This window comes from Eubalaena glacialis, chromosome 7 (genome assembly GCF_028564815.1).
Source record: "Eubalaena glacialis isolate mEubGla1 chromosome 7, mEubGla1.1.hap2.+ XY, whole genome shotgun sequence".
NCBI classification, from domain to species: Eukaryota; Metazoa; Chordata; class Mammalia; order Artiodactyla; family Balaenidae; genus Eubalaena; species Eubalaena glacialis.
In genome coordinates, this window is record NC_083722.1 from 104,983,388 (window position 1) to 105,005,619 (window position 22,232).

The following is a 22,232-nucleotide window of genomic DNA, read 5'->3' on the forward strand; positions in this document are numbered from 1 at the left end:
TCACCAAGGGGGAAAAGGGGGGAGGGGTAAATTGGGAGATTGGGATTGACATATATACACTACTGTATATAAAATAGATAACTAATAAGAAACCTACAGCATAGCACAGGGAACTCTACTCAATATTCTGTAATGACCTGTAAGGGGAAAAGAATCTTAAAAAGAGTGGGTATATCTATAACTGATTCACTTTGCTGTACAGCAAAAACACAACAATGAAAATCAACGATATTCCAATAAAAATTAATTTTAAAAAGCTATAATAATATACCACTGGACACCTGACAGAAGGACTAATATTAAAAGGACACAATATCAGGGAAGCAGCCGCATAGCACAGGGAGATCAGCTCGGTGCTTTGTGACTACCTAGAGGGGTGGGATAGGGAGGGTGGGAGAGAGACGCAAGAGGGAGGAGATATGGGGATATATGTATACGTATAGCTGATTCACTTTGTTATACAGCAGAAACTAACACAACATTGTAAAGCAATTATACTCCAATAAAGATGTTAAAAAAAAAAAAGACACAATATCAAATGATGGCCGAGATCCACTCACACGCTGAAACCGGAATCTCATATAAGTGCTGGTGGGAGTATAAATGTGTAAGCACGTTTTATAAAACAGATGAACATTAGCTAACGAAGATGAACACATCTGTACTTTATGACCCCACAATTCCATTCCTACACGTATAACCAATGTGTGTGTGGGAACGTCAGGAAGATATACACAAGAAAAGTCACAGCAGCATTATTCATAGGAGCCTCTCTGGGTCTAATATGCAAAATGAGAAAAATAACAACTCCCCCAAGATTGTTGTAAAGATTAAATGTCATCTATACGAAGCACTTAGTAGCCGCCTGGCACCTGGCATGTACCTGGTGGATGGAAGCCACTGTTTATTATTATTCAGAGGCTGCATTAATTAGGTTTTCAGTTGCAAAACCAAAAACACAAAAATGTACTCTGATTCGCTGAAGCAGAAGTAGGAACTTATTGATAAGATATTGTGCCTTTCTCAGAATCTGTCACAAAAATGGAGAAGTAAGCTCAAAAAATAGGCAGAGACCAGGAGGGCCAGGTGGCCAAGACACAGCCCAGGTCAGGCCACTGGAATAGCTGGGTTAGATCACTTCCTCTGGCACAGCTGCCACTAGAGACCAGCCATGACCTTAATTTGTCCACTCCCCCTGCATGAATTACTTCTCATGTGACCATTGTTTTTGTGCAACTCCCTCAAGGTTCAAAGTTCAAGGTGGGGGCATCTGGTTGGCCAAGGCTAGGTCACACATGCCCGAGAGGCCAGGGGCTGAGGAAAAGGATTGTTTGGTCCCCTTGGTGCTCTAAGGAGACAGGGCTGTGACTACCACCAATGAAGGATGTCCCCAAGTAAGAAACAGTTTGGGATGCCGGTAGCCATAAAACATCACAGCCCATTACAAGGGTCCAGTCCAAATCTATTCTCTCTTGATTGTACATCCCACTCGATTCCCTTGATCCTGTAGGGACAAAATGACAAATAACATGTGGAAACACGGTACCTGCCCTCAAGAGGATTGTGGTGTAGACCAGCAGTCCCCAAGCTTTTTGGCACCAGGGACTGGTTTCATGGAAGACAATTTTTCCACGGACCGGGGGGTGGGGGGTGGGGGGATGGTTTCGGGATGATTCAGGTGCATTACATTTATTGTGCACTTTATTTCTATTATTATTACACTGTAATACATAATGAAAAAATTATACAACTCACCATAATGCAGGCTCAGTGGGAGCCCTGAGCTTGTTTTCACTTGCCGCTCACTGACAGGGTTCTGATATGAGTCTGCAAGCAACTGAATTATTATGGTCTCTGTGCAGTCAAACCTCTCTGCTAATGATAATCTGTATCTGCAGCCACTCCCCAGCGCTAGCATCACCGCCTCAGCTCCACCTCAGATCAGGCATTAGATTCTCATAAGGAGCACACAACCTAGATCCCTCGCATGTGCAGTTCACAATAGGGTCCGTGCTCCCATGAGACTAACACCGCCGCTGATCTGACAGGAGACAGGAGGCAGCGCTCAGGCCGTGATGCCTGAGCGTGATGCCTGAGCGATGGGGAGTGGCTGTAAATACAGGTGAAGCTTTGCTCGCTCACCCTATGCTCATCTCCTGCTGTGTGGCCCAGTTCCTAACCGGTACTGGTCTGTGGCCTGGGGGTTGGGGACCCCTGGTCTAGACAGAGAAAGAGACACAGAAATTGCCTAACTCCCACTTTGCAAAGTGGAGTGGTGGACCAGGGCTGCAAGTTGAGTCCAAGGAGTCAGCCAGGATAGCTACTGCACCCCAAGTCTCAACTCAACCCAGAAGAACTAAATCTCAGCTAAATCCACTGCTGGCTGTTGCTCTGCATTGGAAGGTATATCCAAGCCAAAGTCCTTCTGGAAGATTTGAGATGCATCAATTTCAGATGAAAAACACCAAACGGGAAAGTACAAGAGGGAATTACAGGAACCAGAGGAAAGTGGAAACTAGTCAGAAACAAGCAAAAAAGGTCTGGAACAAGAAGACTCGTGGGCAGGTGCTCACAACTGGCTTTTATGATCCAGTGGTCGTTGAGGATTGGTGTGTCCACCAGCTTAAAGGAGCAGGGTCCAGACAAACATAAATAGCATTTGGTACCTGTAACCATGTCCCTCTGATTGGCGTGTACACCTGATCCAAACTTGGCCAAACAGATTTTCTCTCCCAGGATCCACAAGTGAGACACTGATAGACAGGATCAAGAACCTCAGCTAAGACCATACATACATAACATATATTTTATATATGGGATGGCATCTTGTTAGGTACTTGTCAGGATCACACCAACCTAAATCTCAGGAAACTGTCCTTCTGTCCAAGATGTGTGATAACAAAATCATTTCTTAAGATCCAAACACCTGGATTTTCCTCAAAATGTGACACCTGTGGTAGACATGTCAGATACCAACAAACCAGTACATTTCCATGGTACTTTATGGTGTTTGGACCCTCTAGGCAGCCCTGCAAGGAATAGGAATTTTCCACTCCATTATAAAGAGGATGACCATGGGTTAAGGAAAAGGAAGTCACTTGCCCAAAGACACCGAGCAGAGCGTACGGTAGATTTTTTTAAATGGGAACAAGTCCTTCCCACCCCTGTATGCGCCCCCCTTTGCAATGCGACCGCTGCTCCTTCCATTAGAGGGTGGAGTCTACCTCTTTCCACCCTTTGAATCTGGGCTTGGCCATGTGACACACCAGGCAGAAGTCTGAAAGTGCCTGAGCACTGAAGCTTGTCCTCTCCTGCTGCTGGGAACACTGAGATTCCACAGGGAGGTGCCCAGGCTAGCCTCCCGGAGGATGAAAGACTGGGTAGAGAGAGCGAGCCAGCCATGCTAACCGGTGTCTGTTTTAAACTGAAGAGAGAAAGATAGTTTGTTCCTCACAGTTCCCAAGAAGGGGGGCATGCCAGGCCGCAGGGGACCACATGGGGGATGTTCCAGGGTCGGGCAGAGGCAGCAGGAGGCAGGCACGGCCAGGAGCCTTTACTGTGGTTTCCCCTGGAAGGAACAGGTCAAGCACCATGCTTATTACGTAACATAAGGTGTTTCAATGAATCATCATCATAATCTTATGAGGTGCTTTATTATTACTTCCACTTTACAGATGAGGAAACCAAATCTTAGGTTAGATAACTTTCCCAAAGTCACACGGCTAGTACGTGGTGGAGCCAGGATTTGAACCAGGGGTGCCTGGCTTTAGAGCTCAAAGTCCACGGAAGCTGTTGGCCCTGGTCCCTCCCCGAGTAACTGGCTGATGATGAGTCCCACCAGCTGTGGCCGGGGCACCAGCAGGAAGCAGCACTCACAGGCTGGCACAGACATGTGGAGAGGGGAGGCGCTGAGGAATTCCCTGGCGGCTTCTCATCTCAGGGGAAGCTCTCCCTTGGTCCTTATTCTGCCTTTCACAGCTCTTAACACCAGGCAGCACCTGCCGCCTCCAGCCCCTCGATGTCCCAGTGTAGGACCCACCCGGGAGGGAGGCAGGGGCAGGGCTGGCGGGGCGGTCTGGGGAGCCGGAAGACGCTCAGCCGTGCGTCACCGAGGGCTCAGCAAACACCCACACTCCAGCCCCACTATTCCAGGTTGCCCACGTTGTTCCTTGGGGTGGGGGGAAGGTGTATGAAGGACACTAAAATCCTGAGGAAAAGGACTAAACACAGGCTGATGCTCTGAGCCCTCCACTGGTGACGCACTGTCTGGGATCATCAGCGTGTCCCCTGGACTCGAGATGACGAACACCCGTGTGGCTCTCCACCCACTCCTGGGCAACTAATTATTTTAGTGACTTAGGCCAACCTGCACATCAGGGACCGCCCCCCAGTGTGACTCAGGAGGGCTGGGAAGACCGCCTGGAGTTGTCTCCTCTGCATCTTGTTGGAGCAGGGAAACCCACCCAGCCTTGGGTTGAAGAGCGTTTCAAACTCTCCAAGCCCCCTGGGAAAAGAGGAGCTGCACCTTCCGCTTCCCCAGAGGCTTCCGAAGGTTCCAGGTTCACGAGACCCTCGTGGCACCAGGGTTTGTTCACGATGCCCCTGGGCCGCTAAAGATGCCCACCAGCCCCATTCACCATGGAGTCAGGTCCAAGACACTCCCTGAGTGTCTATGTACTAGCAACAGCTACAACAACATGCACAGAAATTAATCTTTCCATCCCATTCTTAAAGGACCACAATTACTTCCTGGTGGGACAGGGGTGCCTGGTGCGCAACTCCTCACACCTCACAATGCGACTGGACACTGCCACCTTCCATTCTGTCCACACTGCTTGTCGCCGGGACTCCCATCCCTGCAAACACTGGAAACCCAGACTTTGCAAAGACATGACATCATCTAAGGGAACACAGAGTGATCCGATGACCCCTTCCACATGGGGTTGGAGAGACATCTGCGCGGCTTTGCTTCCCTCAAAATAAAACCGGCTGAGCCCCGAGCTCGCGGCAGCTCCCTGCTAGGCTCGGCACAGCACGGCTACCAGTGGGCGGCAGGCAGAGCACCAGGGCCTTTGATAACACAATGCAGGGCAGGGGCCTGGGGGCCCAGGGGACAAGGAGGCGTTTGGGGCGGGGGGGGGCGGGAGGGAGGGAGGGAGAGAATGGGTGACTGTGGACAGGAGGCCAGAAGAGACTAAATATATCATTTAACCCCTGCAAGGTTCTCTTCCCCATTGGTAAACAGGACCTAACCATAGCCGTGCCCTGCCTCCTTTAAGGATTATCAGGAGATCCTGGGTTTAGAAATGTTTTGCAAACTATAAAGCTTGGAACAAATGCTGGATGTTGCAGCCACAGCACATCCTCATCCCCAGAGACGACTGGAGGGGCCCTTTCCCATGGGCGCATCCTGTACCCCCAGCACCTTGAGGAAACGCAGCAGATTCCAAATGATGCTCGCTGCTCATCCTGCTCCCTTTAGCTAACACCGTGCTGGTTACGTGCAGGTCTCCGCAGGCTTCCGAAGGAGCAGTTACTATCTCAAAGGCAAGGTTCCCATGCCCAGCAAGGTCACTGAGGGAAAGAAGAATGCAACCCTGAATGCCCGCAAAGCACTGCCAGCATTCAGAAACCTTAAAAACAATTCCATAAATGCTGTCCTGGGCTTCCCTCTGGGCCACAAGGCTTTCCATCAAATATGAATGAAGAGGAGCTTGACTGTATTACAAAATTAATAATGTAGGATGGTAGCTGCCAAAGCCATTCATAATCATAATTGCTTCTGCATGTGTTTTCTTGAAAGCTATTTCATGTTTGTCAAGAACTAGGAATGAAGTCTCTTCCTTAGCTACTTATATGGTCAGGCACCAAACAGGGCTGTGCTTTGCTGCACACAGTAAGTGTGGCTCTGAAGATACGTGCGTTCAAAATCTAATAAACACACTTTTACTTTGCCGACAGACTCAGAAGAAAATGCATTCCTTAAAAAGAACAACCTCCCACTCTTTCACCCCATTTTTTAGTCTAGATTTTCACAGATGGCTGCCGAAAGCACTTGGATCATGTAAAATTTTGAACTAAAGGCAAATATACGATCTGTAGAGTCAACGTATGATCTTTGCAGTTGCGAAGATACTGGAAAGGGTAAATGCGTGCAGTTTGAAGATAGGTCTAATTTTACCAAACTGCATCGTGGCCCTAAAAATTCTGCTCCTCAGATGTACAATTAGGGCTAATTCCAGGGTTCTAGGAGAAACGAGGGGCCTGCAAGCCTCCCTGCAGGAGAACAAGAGCAGAGTGAACAGGAGAGCGTGAAGCGGGAGCGGTTTCTTGTGAGCACGGGAGTCTCCAGCCTGGACTTTTAGAGCCGCTTCTAAGAGATGATGAGAGCTGAGACACATGGGCCTCTCTGGTGCTCCCTGAAACAGACTGTGGGTCACAGAAGAAAATCACGACTCCGTCCCAGCCCCAGGATCTGGAGTCAGGCCTGTCTGTGGTTTGAATCTCATGTGGCCTTGGGCAGGTTGCATCCTATCTTTGTGCCTCAGTCCCCCATCTGTCAAATGGAGCCAATACTGTCTACAGAGTGCTAAGTTCCAGTGCAGTGCTGCAGGGGGCAGAGCTGCAAAGTCACCAACCCTACACAGGAATACTTGTTTCCTTCCTGGCTGGGGGCCCAAGGAGTCATGGACTCGTGAGCTGCCCTGCTCACCGAGCCTGCCACTCCTCCCACGCATCCTCTGACCCAGCAGTTCTCCAACGCTGGTGCATCTCAGAATCCCCTGGGGAGCTGATAAGAGCACACAGGCCCCCAGCACATGGGTATAGGAGAGACTGTATGTGGCCTGTGTGTGTTTAACCAAGTTCCCCAGGTGAGTCTGATACTGTCCAAAGGTAGAGAACACTGTCTAGATGCATTTAAAGCCCAGGACACCTTTCAGCAAGAAAAATCTTACAGAGACTACTATATAAGTGAGTTCAGTGGTTCTCTCACATGGCTGGACATTATACCTACCCAAGGAGTTTTTACACTCCTGAGGCTGGAGACCCACGCCTCAGAATCTGGTTAGAGGGACTTCCCTGGTGGCACAGTGGTTAAGAATCCGCCTGCCAGCGCAGGGCACACGGGTTCAAGCCCTGGTTTGGGAAGATCCCACATGCCGTGGAGCAACTAAGCCCGTGCGCTACAACTACTGAGCCTGCGCTCTAGAGCCCGCGAGCCACAACTACTGAGCCCATGTGCCACATCTATTGAAGCCTGCGCACCTAGAGCCCGTGCTCTGCAACAAGAAAAGCCACCGCAATGAGAAGCCCGCGCACCGCAACGAAGAGTAGCCTCCGCTCGCCGCAACTAGAGAAAGCCCACGCACAGCAACAAAGACCCAACACAGCCAAAAATAAATAAATAAATAAATTAAAAAAAAAAAACCCAGCAGCTGTTATTATAAAAAAAAAAATCTGGTTAGATAGCCCGGGAGTGCGGCCCGGGAGCCGGCTTTTCACAGCTCCCGAGGTGTCCAAACGTGCAGCAAAGTTTGAGAAGCCTTGAGTTAGATCCAAGTGAAGCGCTCAGTGGCCTCTCCTTGCCACCACCCAGCGCACCCTCTTCTCCACCCCAAGGCGTCACCACCAGACCCCAAGACCTCATCAGGACGTGTGCAAACCAACTGCCTCCACGTGCAGCAGAGAAGCCCCGCCAAGCTGGTTTGACTCAGCACGCCATTCAGCTCCGGCCGAGTAGGGCCGGCAGCTCGGAGGCAAGGACAGCAAGATTATCTTCTGTTCTGAGCAGTCTGCCCCCAGCACTGTTCCCCAAACCTCTAGCCTGGCTGTCAGCTACCTGCCCCTCCAGCCCCTGGTGCAATACAGGCTGCAAGAGGGCAGGGCTTTTGTCTGCTTTGCTCAGAACAGTACCCTTGGTATGGAGAACAGGATGCAGCACTTAGTACATGCTCAACAGACATTAGCTGAATAAATGAATGAATGAGTGAATGTGACTGGGAATGGGTCCTGGGCTTGCTGTACCCTTCCCGAGAACACGTGCATTTCTATGGGACATTCTGGAAAGATCAAAACCCCCAAAGGCCCCAAGAGATGGAACTCCAGGTATCTACCAGGTGGCTGGCCAGGAAGATTCCTTAGGGCTGGGAATCTCAAGAGAGCTCAATTCACCCCAGGAACGGGATATCCACAGGGACATTACCTACACCATCTAGCTGGAGTGGGTCTAATCTATGGCTTCAAACTTTTCTGCAGAGCACTATGGCTTCCACCAAGGACTTGAAGGGTCTCCATGGAAACAGTGGGGTTGGATGGGCAGGACACCCCACTCACAAAACATCAACCAAGAGCATTCCCGGATAACCTGTTTCACATATGCAGCTCCAGGTAAGTTTCCATTAAAAGAAAGGATGTTGGGTTTTTTTTGTTTTGTTTCTGTTTTTAATGTTTGAAACAACCCTAGCTATATTGTTTAGCTAAACAAGTAAATCTTTATACTTTCTTCATCAAGACCGAGTGTGTGTCTTCCAGCTGGAGGGAAAGGGAGGAGCTGATGCCAAGGCACCATCCAGAGGGAAGCTTCTGTTTGGTGTTGCCTGTGCCTGCAGTCCAAGAAGGAGAAGGGCCCAAGACCTCTCCCCAGATGCTCCAGATTCCTACATCCTCATCCTTTCCTGCTCCTGTCAATCCACATACGAGGCTTTAGGAATGAGAAATGAGATGGCATCACTTCTCAGCTCAAACTGCCCGAAGAGTGCTCATGAAAAATGTCAAGGACGACATGCCCACACTGCCTTGCAGATGAGGTCCAGGCCCACAGAGGTCTACCAGCCTGTAACACTTGTTTCCCCGCCATGGCGGCAATGGTGGGACCATATAGCATGTGCTAAGAAAACTCTTACTTGAACTTCAAATATATGGATCCTGGGCAGTAGTGATAATAAGCAATACTTTCCAATTTTCTCCATTAGACGGTATGCTTGTTAAGAAGACATAAACTTACTTAGGTCTTTACTTCTAGAGCCTAACACATAGTAGGTGGCCCAGAAATCACTGTTGTTTCACTCTGTTTCATATATGTCAATTAATAATCCAACAACTCTATGATAGAGAGACTGCCATTGACTTTATTTTGTAGTTATAGAAATTGAGATTCAAAGACGGTAGATGAAGCCCCAAGTTATAATTAGCCTAAAATGGTACCAGGAACAGAATCAGAATCTTAACCCAAGTCTTCCTCATCTAAATCCTACACTTTTTTTTTTTGGCCACACCCTGCAGCTTGTGGGATCTTAATTCCCTGACCAGGGATAGAACCTGTGCCCCCTGCAGTGGAAGCACAGAGTCCTAACCACTGGACCGCCAGGGAAGTCCCCCTAAATACTACACTCTTGCAAATGCCTAAGGCTTATGGACACAGTCTAAATGGAGCACGTCCGAAGGTTCAGTCCACTAGAGGAAGACAGGAGTCCAAGTCTGCAGGCCTCAGTCTCCAGCGAGGAGTCTTCATCTGAGAAGACCCAAGAGGACTATCTCCTATGGACTCTTGACCCTGAAGGCTGAAGCGCTTTCTAGGGCATCTTTTTTTTTTTTATCTTTTATTTACTTTTTTATACAGCAGGTACTTATTAGTTATCTACTTTATATACATTAGTGTATATATGTCAATCCCAATCTCCCAATTCATCCCATCACCACCACTCCCCTGCCCTGCATTCCCCCCTTGGTGTCCATACGTCTGGTCTCTACGTCTGTGTCTCTATTTCTGCCTTGCAAACCTGTTCATCTGTACCACTTTTCTAGATTCCACATATATGCCTTAATATATGACAGTTGTTCTTTCTGACTTACTTCACTCTGTATGACAGTCCCTAGGTCCATCCACGTCTCTACAAATGACCCAATTTCGATCCTTTTTATGGCTGAGTAATAGTCCATTGTATATATGTACCACAACTTCTTTATCCATTCATCTGTTGATGGGCATTTAGGTTGCTTCCATGACCTGGCTATTGTAAACAGTGCTTCAATGAACATTGGGGTGCATGTGTCTTTCTGAATTATGGTTTTCTCTGGGTATATGCCCAGTAGTGGGATTGCTGGGTCATATGGTAGTTCTATTTTTAGTTTTTTAAGGCACCTCCATACTGTTCTCCATAGTGGCTGTATCAATTTACATTCCCACCAACAGTGCAAGAGGGTTCCCTTTTCTCCACACCCTCTCCAGCATTTGTTGTTTGTAGATTTTCTGATGATACCCATTCTAACTGGTGTGAGGTGATACCTCATTGTAGTTCTGATTTGTATTTCTCTAATGATTAGTGATGTTGAGCAGCTTTTCACGCGCCTCTTGGCCACCTGTATGTCTTCTTTGGAGAAATGTCTATTTAGGTCTTCTGCCCATTTTTGGATTGGGTTGTTTGTTTTTTTAATATTCAGCCGCATAGGCTGTTTATATATTTTGGAGATTAAGCCTTTGTCCGTTGATTTGTTTGCAAATATTTTCTCCTATTCTGAGGGTTGTCTTTTTGTCTTGTTTATAGTTTCCTTTGCTGTGCAAAAGCTTTTAAGTTTCATTAGGTCCCATTTATTTTTGTTTTTATTTACATTACTCTAGGAGGCGGATCAAAAAAGATCTTGCTGTGATTTATGTCAAAGAGTGTCCTTCCTATGTTTTCCTCTAAGAGATTTATAGTGTCCACTCTTACATTTACGTCTTTAATACATTTTGAGTTTATTTTTGTGTATGGTGTTAGGGAGGGTTCTAATTTCATTCTTTTACATGTAGCTGTCCAATTTTCCCAGTACCACTTATTGAAGAGACTGTCTTTTCTTCATTGTACATCCTTGCCTCCTTTGTCATAGATTAGTTGACCACAGGTCTGTGGGTTTATCTCTGGGTTTTGTATCCTGTTCCATTGACCTATATTTCTGTTTTGGTGCCAGTACCATATTATCTTGATTACTGTAGCTTTGTAGTATAGTCTGAAGTCAGGGAGTCTGACTCCTCCAGCTCCGTTTTTATCCCTCAAGATTGCTTTGGCTATTCGGGGTCTTCTGTGTCTCCATACAAATTTTAAGATTTTTTTGTTCTAGTTCTGTGAAAAATGCCATTGGTAATTTGATAGGGATTGCACTGAATCTGTAGATTGCTTTGGGTAGTATAGTCATTTTCATAATATTGATTCTTCCAATCCAAGAACATGGTATATCTCTCCATCTGTTTATGTCATCTTTGATTTCTTTCATCAGTGTCTTAACGTTTTCTGAGTACAGGTCTTTTACCTCCTTAGGTAGGTTTATTCCTAGGTATTTTATTCTTTTTGTTGCAATGGTAAATGGGAGTGTTTCCATAATTTCTCTTTCAGATTTTTCATCATTAGTGTATAGGAATGCAAGAGATTTCTGTGCATTAATTTTGTATCCTGCAACTTTACCAAATTCATTGATGAGCTCTAGCAGTTTTCTGGTGGTATCTTTAGGATTATCTATGTATAGTATCAGGTCATCTGCAAACAGGGACCATTTTACATCTTCTTTTCCAATCTGTATTCCTTTTATTTCTTTTTCTTCTCTGACTGCCGTGGCTAGGACTTCTAAAACTATGTTGAACAATAGTGGCGAGAGTGGACATCCTTGTCTTATTCCTGATCTTAGAGGAAATGCTTTCAGTTTTTCACCACTGAGACTGATGTTTGCTGTGGGTTTGTTGTATATGGCTTTTATTATGTTGAGGTAGGTTCCCTCTATGTCTAGGACATCTTTAAGAGCCGGGCATCCTGCTGCCTCCTGCCCTATCTCCAGCTCTGAGTCACACTTGTCAGACTGTCCCCAGTGATCAGATCAGACTGGCTCTGTCGGCTGTCTGTGCTTTGACTCACTTGGGACAACAGAAAAGGAGAGAACTTGGCTGACCTGGTTTAGTCCCCAAACTTCCACACCAGTGACGAGCAGGACATTCACCATAAGACTCTGGGAAGTGCCCCAGAGTTTGGGGAAGACATTAGCTGAGGTGAGAAATCGGCTGCCCGGGAAACACTCCAGGTCTGAACACTCCAAATGCCTAACAGTAGGTTCCTGATCATAGGTAACTATAGGCTCTAATAATATACAGGCCCTAGTAACAGAACAGGCTTCAGGGCTGCACCCTAAAATAGGCTTTAACGTTTACCAACGGGAGACAAAGGTTGATTGAATTGGGATATGGGATATGTTACCTGCTACATTTGCAAGCATCACCTACAGATAAAATGACATCCAGTGGAAGGAAGGGACATCTCTTCCTGATGCTTCATTTTAGGAGCATGAAAGCTTTTCCTAGAAACTCCGCAGAGACATCCCCTCATGTCCCTTCAAAGAACAGCAACACATGCAGGGACCTAAACCAATCTCTGGTAAGAGATATGGGAACACCACGATTGACTTTGACGAATCAGGATTTGTCCCTGAAGCTGGGGATGGACTCACTGATTCCTGAATCCTCCTTCCAGGAAGCGGGGAGGTGGGGGAGGGGGCGGATGCACAAAGAAGCTAAAGAAGAGGAAGAGGAGGAGGAGGAAAGGAAAACGGTTCTGTAAACCACCACCAGTGTTTGTTATGAAGTTAAATTATTCCACTACTTGCTGATCCTATTATGCAACCATTAAAATAATTATTAAAAACGATGGGGCAGCATGGTCATGTCTCATAATTTAATAAGATGAAAAAACCAGGAGACAAAAACGTACGTGTACGAGGTGTGCAGCACACAAATGTGTCTGTATGTGGATAATACTGGCAATCACATGCCACAATGAAATTAATTCAGAGACACGTTAGATGGAGGGATTGAGACTGACTTCATTTTTCAATTTCCCAAACATCCTGTAATGTTAGAAAATGTTAATAATTGTAATAACGTGAATAATTAATGAAACCAAAAACAGCCTATCAGTTGAACGTAGCTCTGATGGAGATATAGAAATCAAGCAGAGCGTGTGGATATTCTAGCCTAGGTCAGACTCAGAGAGACTCTGAGAGCCACATGCTGCGTTGGACGGAATGATTTCTCAAGGTGAGATTCTGAGCATCTGGGCATCTCTCGAAACAAAATTAAGTTTGTGTCTTGTTCCTACACCAGAGGATGTGTTTAAAAAAAAAAAAAAAGCTTAATGAACTTAAACTAAGTGTGAAGGGTATGTATGTTCTGGGTGGGCAGCCGGACATTAAATATAGACTACTCAGTCCAGCCAGAATTCGCTCTTGAAAACACCAGAGGGAACTGGAAAAGACAGGTGCTGATCCTCCAGAGCAACCAGGTCTGGGGCCTGCGTGCTACCCAGCAGGAGAGAAAAACAGGGGTTTCAAAAACCAACACAGAATCTCAAGGGTCGAGGGCAGGCACTTTGCCTATAGGTGTTGATTCTCACTCGGGCAACTCTCTGTAGCGAGACCCCAGGGTGATGTGCAGCAGATTTTTACATATATATTAAGTTCAGCTGGTCTTAGAATATAAAGGGATTTGTCTAAAATGGAGGGGTCCCCAGTTAGTTGCCCCCATGTGGACCCAGGCTCAGGAAAGGCTGGAGTGGCAGAAGATGGTTAGCTCACACTGGCAACAATAATCCGTTCTCAGGAGGCACAACCACACTCGGGAAAGCCCTGGACGTATGACGCCCCTCAGAGTGCCCTTTGTTTCGGGAAGGATGCTGTCAGCTGCATGTAACAGACAACCCCATCTCAAAATGCCAGCGCTGAAGACAAACATTATTTAACACAGGGAGTCCAGAGCTGGGTGAGCAAACGCGGCTGCCCAACAACACCTTCAAGGATGAGGAGGATTCTCTCCATCTTCCTGTTCCACTACCTTCAGCCTGGGCTTTGCTCTCAGACCCACTCCCTTCCTGGTAGCAAGACGGTGGTCCCCAGTGCAGCGTGACACATAAACACAGTAACATCCAGAAGAAGAAAAGACGACCTTCCGTTCCTGTGTGTCTCCTTCTGACAGTGAGGAAGCCTCTCCCAGAAGCCCCTGCCACACGCCTCTCACACCTCCGTGACCACAACTGCACCAAGGGCTCGAGCCCAAACCAATGACCGGCGAGGGGAGCCGCCGTCGCGAAGGGCAGGGCCACGTGAAGGGCGGATGCACTGGATGGAGGAGGAATTCCATTAGAAAGGAGGCGGGTGACGTCCTGGGTATGAACCAAGGCACGGCTACACCCGGGTACCCATGCTCTTGACACTGCCCTCCGTCCCCTACAGCACAAACACACCTCCCTGACCTCTCCCACCGTCTCCTTTCCATGGGTCTGTTTTCCAGTCTAGCCACGCATCAGAAATTCTCCTCCTCGACAGGTCTTACCTGGAGAGCGTCACGGCTTCTGTGGAGCTGGCTGGGAACTCCTGCCTCAATCAGAACTCCTTCCTTTCCTGGGTCCCACATCATCGTCCTCATACTCGCCACTACCCACCTCCTATATTAGTCAGCTAAGTGGCTTCTGTCTTCCCCAAACTAGACTTTGAGCTTCCCGGGGACAGACATTACGTCCAGTTCAGGTCTCGGTGCCCACAGTGCCCAGCTCTCCACCGCATGCTCTGCGTCTGTCCACCTGAGTCCACCAGAGCTTTGCACCAAGTAGCTGAGATCCAAGTGCCCACCTAGTACATCCACGTCCCGCTCCTCAAGGCCAACGCCTACACTCCTAGTTAAAAACAAAGTTACCGTGAAGCGAGGCAGGAGGTTGCGCCCTGCACCTGCCTGCTGGTTTCCAGCACAGGTGGACGGGGTCTGCATCCTTGAGATGTTACAGAGCAGCACATGGAGGCACCTGGGCCACAGTGAGGGTCCCCTGAAGCTTCTCCCCCAGCCTCCAGCCCAGAGAGGGACAGGGTCACCCCCAAAGCAACTATCTCAGAAACACACAGAGCATGCAGGAGATGTGCTAATTCCTTAGCAAAGACTTCATCTTATAAACTAAGTTCAAACCAGGTTGGTTACTGGTCATTCCTATGTGATGAGTGTTGCCCTGCCAGTGCTCAGGACTGCCAGACCCTTTGCTTCAGAATTCCTCTCCCTTCTTGCACACAACAGCCCGTGATGCAAATGAAGACAGTGCTCCTATCTCCCATCCCTGATTCTGAAGCTAAGGCCCAAAACTCCTGCATGGTCCTCCACATGACAGGGGGAATCCTCTCAGCTGCCTGGGTGGCCTCACTCATCCCAAAGAACTCTAGCTGGCCAGTGTTATCCAAAAATAAGAGAGCAGAGCCCGATACTCTAGTGATGGTGTGTAGCCAAAGCAGAAAAGAGGGGGACTTTCCCTTCCCCAGTTAGATGTTAAAGAAACCCATGGATGCATTAATTGTCCAAGCAACTATTCCAAACTTCCCAGCTTGGAAAGAGCATCAGCTTTGAAGTCAGTTCAGAGGTACATTCAAAACCCAGGTCAGCCACTGATCAGTCTGCTGTGTGACATCGAGCAGGTCAAATCACCTCTCTGAGCTTCAGTTCCCTCATCTCTAAAATGTCCATCATGATACTGATCTCATAGGGTTGTTGGGACAATTTCATTAAAAGAGAACGCATTCAAAGAACCCAGCATGGAACATGAGCTCAGTAAGTGGGAGCCACGACTCCTATTACCACTAAAAGCATTAAACCCTAAGCTGTTTTCCCACATGCTGCGCCCCCCTCCTGTACCAACCACACCAAGGTGAGTACAGAGGTCACAGAATGTCAGAGCTGAAACTGCTCTCAGATACCGACTTAGCTCCATGGTTCTAACTCCACTGGGAAGTCACTGGGAAGAATGACATCCTGTTGCCTGTGGGGTCAGCAGATGACGGAGCCCACTTCCAGAATGAAAAGCTCAACAGGCGCGACTACGCTAAAGGCACCAAGATGCTGGCTGCGTACCTGTACGAAGCGTCCCAGCTGAAGAACGGAGCACCGCCCTCGTCCCGCCACCTCGCGCTCTTCCCGCAGCTCAGGAAAGCGGAAGCCCGTCTCTCTCCTTTCCCTCTCGGCAGATTCTCCAGGCCTCCAGGAGTGGACGCGAGCGCACCCACCTGTCTCAGGATGGAGTTAACTATCCCAGCAGCGATAAATGTTCAGTCCTGGGGGCCTGTAAACGACCCTGGGTGACAGCTGAGTTCTCGGTGGTGTCTCAAGAAAATAGCCGAGCCCTAAAAGCACAAGTTCTTCTGTAGAAAGTTCTGGTCGATGTCCACTGGGCTAAAGAAAGGCCTTGGTGCTTCCTGGTCCCACCTCTGCCCCTAGAGTCAGGGTCGCACACACTTGGAACACTGAGTCGCGGGTACCTGGTGTCTCAAGGGCCACCCTTTCTGTCCCCTGCTGTCTCAGGCACATTCTGTCCTTTTCCCAAGACCTTAACCGTTATGGTGTCCCAGGTCTTCTCTTTATTACGATCCCTCAAAACCTAAACCTATTGGGAGGGTTACTGGGTCTCAATCTGAGTTGCTAAATAAAAAGTAAAAACTGAAAAAAGAACCCCACAAAAAACCCTACCATCTCACAGGCCCAATCAGAGACCAATTAAATCAGGGGGCAGGGTGCGGGCACCTGAGTTTTCTTAGACCAGTCTCCTCACTTTACAGGGGCGGAGAGGAAGCCCAGGAAGGTGAAGCGAGTGTCTGCTGATCTCTTCCAGTGTGACGCTGCGGCATCAGCCCAGCGTTTCAGGTATCAGAATATCTTGGGGCCTCTGATTCTATCAGCCAAGGTCGAGGTCCCTTCCGGCCAACAGGTTTGACTGGCTTGTCTTCCGTACCCTCACCGAGCCCTCTTCTGTGCAGACAGGACAAGCCCTTAAAGGCTTTGTGTGATGGGCAGAGATGGGCAAGGAGGACGGGCACATTCCAGGCGGCAGGAACGGAAGGGCTACTCACCGCTGCCCGAATGCTCAGAGCCTTCTCCTCACGTCCTGGCCCAGCTCCCTGACCTCCGGCGCAAGCTGCTCGCCCAGGGAGAAAGCACTTCTCCCTTCCCACTGGCTGTTTCCCACTCGGGCCTTGTCCCCTGCCTCAGCCCCCGCACGAGTCGGAGGGCACCCCCCCCACCCCACATTAAACAATTCAAGGGCTATTCATCGAGCACCTATGGGCCAGGGACTCTCCTAGGAACGGAGTTACTACAGTGAGGTGGCCGAGCTGGTAGCTGCCAGCGCGCAAGCCGCGCGTCCCAAGTCGGCCCGTAACCCGTCACAGGAAGGGGCCACCCCTCGTCACCTCCTACCAGAGGCCCAACTACTTGCTAAGCAAGGGAGAGCCACTGGGGAGGCACACACTGGACAAACCAGAGCTGGTCTAGGGGAGCGCAGAGTTCAGGGGGTGCAGACTCTCAGAAGTACGCGCGTCTAGGGAGCGATTCCTTTTTAGCTGAGAAAACACTGCTACAGAAGCGTGGCCTTCGCTGACTCCGAACCCTGACGTGAGCAGCGTGGGCGCCGGAGTGAAGCTGTTGCTGATTGGCTGTTAGGAGGCACTGAAGTGAAGGTGTTGCTGACTGGCTGAATTCAGCTGGGACGCGTGCGCTTGGGTGTATGGCTGGTGGGGGAGGTATAGCTACCGTACTGCGAGGAACTATGGCCAGGGTCAGTCTGTTCTTTTTTTTCATTTTTTTACTTTTTAACCTTTTTTTTTTTTTTTTTTAAGTGAAGTATAGTTAATTTACAGTGTTATTCTTGTCTTGATGTTAGCGTATGGGAACTGCCCCCATCCCCCCAAGTCCGCCTCTGGGTCCTTTCTCAGCCAAGTCTGGGTTCTGAAAGGGGGACACCCCAATACCTAAATTCAGGAAGCTCACGGTCTGCTTAGGAATTCGGGGCACACTCCTAAAAAAGGAAGCAGTGCGCCCAGGCGTGGTGTTCATTCAGCAAACGATTAGGGTATGGACTCCAGCTGTATTTTACTCCATGTGGAAGCACTGGGGGCCACACAGAGCCCTGAACTCAAGGCCAATAGGAGAAGGGTCAAGAGCAAAATACAAAAATAAAATAAAATAGGGCTTTGGAATTGAAGCATCTCTGAATGGGAAAGCTGACAGGAACCTGAGAGAGCGTGTGCTCCAGCCTCCTCGTTTAAAGGGTAGGAAAACCTGATTCCCAGAGGACGTAACTAACACGCCCATGTTCATAAAGCACGTTAGTTGACAAAGTGGGACCCAGGTATCCTGACTCCTGGTCCACTTCTTTACTGAAACCTACTGCCCATGAACAAGGAGAAAGGAGCTGACTGCTCTCATGTAAGGTAATGGGGGAAAGCCTCATGGGGCAGGTGGGGCTGCACCTGGGCTTTGAGGGGAAGGGCATGACGAGCAAAGGCATGAGTACAGAACCCCCTTGCACGTGCTCATCCAGGCGCCCCGTTTCCTCACAACAGCCCCACTGTTTTTCTCCTGCCTCTGCCCTGGTGCCTGGCTCCCTCTTGCTGGAGTATTCACACCTGGAGCCCTGAATTCCAGAAGGCACATCAACTGGGATTTCTAAATTGCATTTGCAGGTCTGTCCCACGGGGGAAAGATCGCGATGAGAGGACACTAGGGAGGTCCCCAGGTACTGGGCAGGCACCCAGGGCCTCCCCTCCTCTGCTTGCTCTGGAGCAGCTCTTCCACCGTCCCCTACAGATGCTCACGTGGGGCGAGCAGCAACAGTTCACTTGCTGGCAGCGGCAGCCGCAGGCTGGGAGAGGCCTGCGACCTGAGAGAGGTTATGGAGGCAAAGCCTGTCCTTGATGCTCACAGACACCCTCTGCCCCTTCATATCTGAGCGTGCCCCCTCCGTGCTCCGTGGCTCCTCCCAAAGCCCCAACCCCTCCCCCAAACCTGCTCTCTGATGTAGTCCTCCTTCCCTCTTGCAGAGGGACACATCTCCAGGTTCTGGAGATACAGAAAAACATCAAGGTGGATCCTGTGCCCTCAAGTAAGCATGAACAAGTCAGAGAAAGAGATTTAATGAATATATATGAAAGCCGAACAACATGGCAGGTGCTGTGCTGGGCACTTCCATGTTTTATTTAACTCACAGTGCTGAGAGGTAGAGAGGGTTTGTGGTGGACAGAACCCTAAGCTGACCCCCCCAAATTCCCATCCCCTGGCTCTGGTGGCCATCGCCCCTCTGATGGGACTTCCCTTGCCAATTCCTGCTGTCATTCTCTACTTTTCAGGGGTAACGCCCTGGCTACTTAGAGACAGAAGCTGGAAGAGCTGAGCAACAGGAACAAGCTGTGCTTTCACATCTGGCAGGGACAGGGAGGTTCCCCACGGAAGCTGAGAACAGCTGTCCTGGAAGTGAGCAAGGAGATGGCACCAGCTGGCCAGGGGTGGCAGGGGGGCGGGGAGGGGGCAGGAATCCGCACCCGCTCCAGCTCCTACCATGGGTGATGCCTTGGCTGCTGCACAACCCAATGCTCGCTGCTCACTTCAGACTGGCAGGAAGCAGACGAGGGAGATGTTCCTTCAAAATTATCAGCTCCCTGCAATTCCCTACTCCAGGCCTCCTCGACCTAGAAAAACAGACCAGCAGAGAACAGCGCCCCCATCTGGACTCACAGACTTTATCCAGCTCGTCAGGAAGCCATGGGAGGAGAAATGAAAAGCGCAGAACAAGCAAGGCCATGTGCACTTTCAATCAGTCACTGGCTCCCAGAATGTTCTAGCAGGAAGGTTTTCTGAAGATCATTTCGCTGCTGAGAAGACTAAGGCCAGAGAAGGAAAATGATTTGCCCTGAATCACAACAGGCGAGTTGTGGCAGAGCCTGGCTTACGGCCCAAGTCTCCTCTGCCTCCTGTAATCAAGCCTCTGTATTTCTTCCTTACCCACCCCACAACGTGTGTGTGCCTGTGTGCGTGTACACACACACAAACATATAATATACGTACATACAGACACATACACACTTATATAGGATTCTCAAAGAATGCATTCTAGAGACAATTTAGAAAATGTAGAAAACAAGAAGAAAATTGATATTCAGCCAAAATACCAAAATTCAGAAATCATATGTTGGGGTATTTTATTTTCTCTATGCATACACATAATACATGAAGAATACATATTGATATATGTTGAAGCATTGGAATTTACTATAGATACGGATTTGCAATCTCTTTTCTTTACTTGTTACATTAGCAAGTTACATCTATAAATATCTTCCAAAACATTTAACAGCTTTAAAATACAACATCACATGCATGTACCACATTTATTTAACTATTTCCCTATGGATGATCTTGAGATTATTTGTATTATTTTACAATTTAAGTAACAAGGCAATTTGGGCAACTTTCACTTCCAGCCAAAGAGGAGTAACAGGGATCAGATTTACTCTGCCACTTGAACAAAAAAATTTTTTAAACATTTTGAAAACATAGGGCACATGCAAAAAAAAGTTTGTAAAATAGCAATTTTCAAGAAGGTTGCCATTGGGTGATAAAGGAAAGTGATCCCTGAGAGATGGGAAAACACCAGGTGCATGAGCCATTCAGCTGCCCCAGGTAAGTGCCTTGGGAGAGTTTCCAGGGGGTGCAGGGAAGGGAGACCCCGGTGGAGCTTGATGAGCTCCCTGAGTTGAGTAGATGGAGCTGGGAATCCAGCGAGACCAGCTAGACAGAGACACAGAGAGGAGATTTCTGCAGAGAGCAAACCCTGGAGACCCGCAGAGGGTCTGTCCTAACTCTTTAGGGGAATATTAATTAGCACGTGTGAGGAAACTACTGGAGGCTGGGAAAGAACTATTGGGAAGGATTCGTGGCATCAGTGCCTAGCATTCACATACAGCTGGACACAGCCTATTGTCACCAGACAGACTGGAAAAGTCACAATTCACAGGGCATTCAGTTGAGTAGTCAGGAAGGTCTTGCCTCAATAGGAGGAAAAAATTAGCCCTAGACTGAGCCTTTTCTGAGCCCACCAAAAATATCTTAAAAGCAAGAACCAAAAGAATCAAATTGTTTCCACATAGCTCAACTGTGTCCCAGAACAATGACCCAAATTATTTGGAAGAGAAACATTCAGCATCCAACAAGGTATGATTCACAATGTCTGGCATCCAATAAAAAATTACCAAGCAGGCAAAGAATCAGGAAAACACAACCCATAATGTGGGAGTAAAGTAATTGATTAAAAGTGACCCAGGTCTAACACATATATTAGAATTAGCAGACAGGACATTAAAACAGTTATTCTATCAGAATTCCATGCGTCCAGATAAGATCCAAATCAAACTTCTAGAGATGAAAACTACAGTGTTTGAGATGAAGAGTACAGTGGAGGTGATTAAAGGCAGATCAGACATTTCAGAAAATAAGATGAAATAACTTGAAGTGTAGCAACAGAAGGTATACAAAATGAAACACAGAAAAACAGAATTTTAAAAAATGAAAAGGGCATCAGTGAACTATGGGACAACTTAATGGCCTAATATAAATGTTAACTGGAATGAATCCTCAAAGGAGAGGAATGAGAGGGGAGGACAGAAGAAAATAATGGTCAAAATTTTCCACAGTTGATGAAAATGATAAACCCACAGATCCAAAGACCTCAATAAACCCCAAGCACAAGAAACATGAAGAAAACATCACCAATGCATATTATTATTATTAAATTGTTCAAATCTAATAAAAAAGAGAAAATCTTAAAAACAGCCAGAGAAAAAAGACATGTTACAAACAGAAAGAACAATGACAAGGATGACAGAAACTTTCTCACAGGAAACAAATCAAGTGACAAGAAAAAAAAAATGTCAACTCACAATTCTATACTTAACTAACATTTCTTTCAAAATCGAAGGTGAAATGAAGACATACAAAAGCTGAACAAAATTATCACCAGCAGAAGAAATGTTAAAGAAAGTCCTTCAAGTGGAAGGAAAATAATACTAGATAGAAATGTGGATATACACAAAGGAATAATGAGCATGAAAAATGGTAACTACATAGATTAACAGACACGATTTTTTGCTTATTATATAAATCCCTTTAAAAGATAATTTACAGTCTAAACAACAATAACAATGTAGTACGGTGTTTGCAACATATGTAAAAGTAAATTGTATAACAGCAATAATATAAAGGTGCGGGGGTGGATAAATGGAAGCATCAGAAGATTCTTATATTACACCTGAAGTAGTATAATACTTGAAAGTAGGCTGTGATAAAAATGACTACCATAAACCCTAATTCAACCACTAAAATAACAAAATAAGGAGCTATAGCTAATAAATCACCAAAGGAG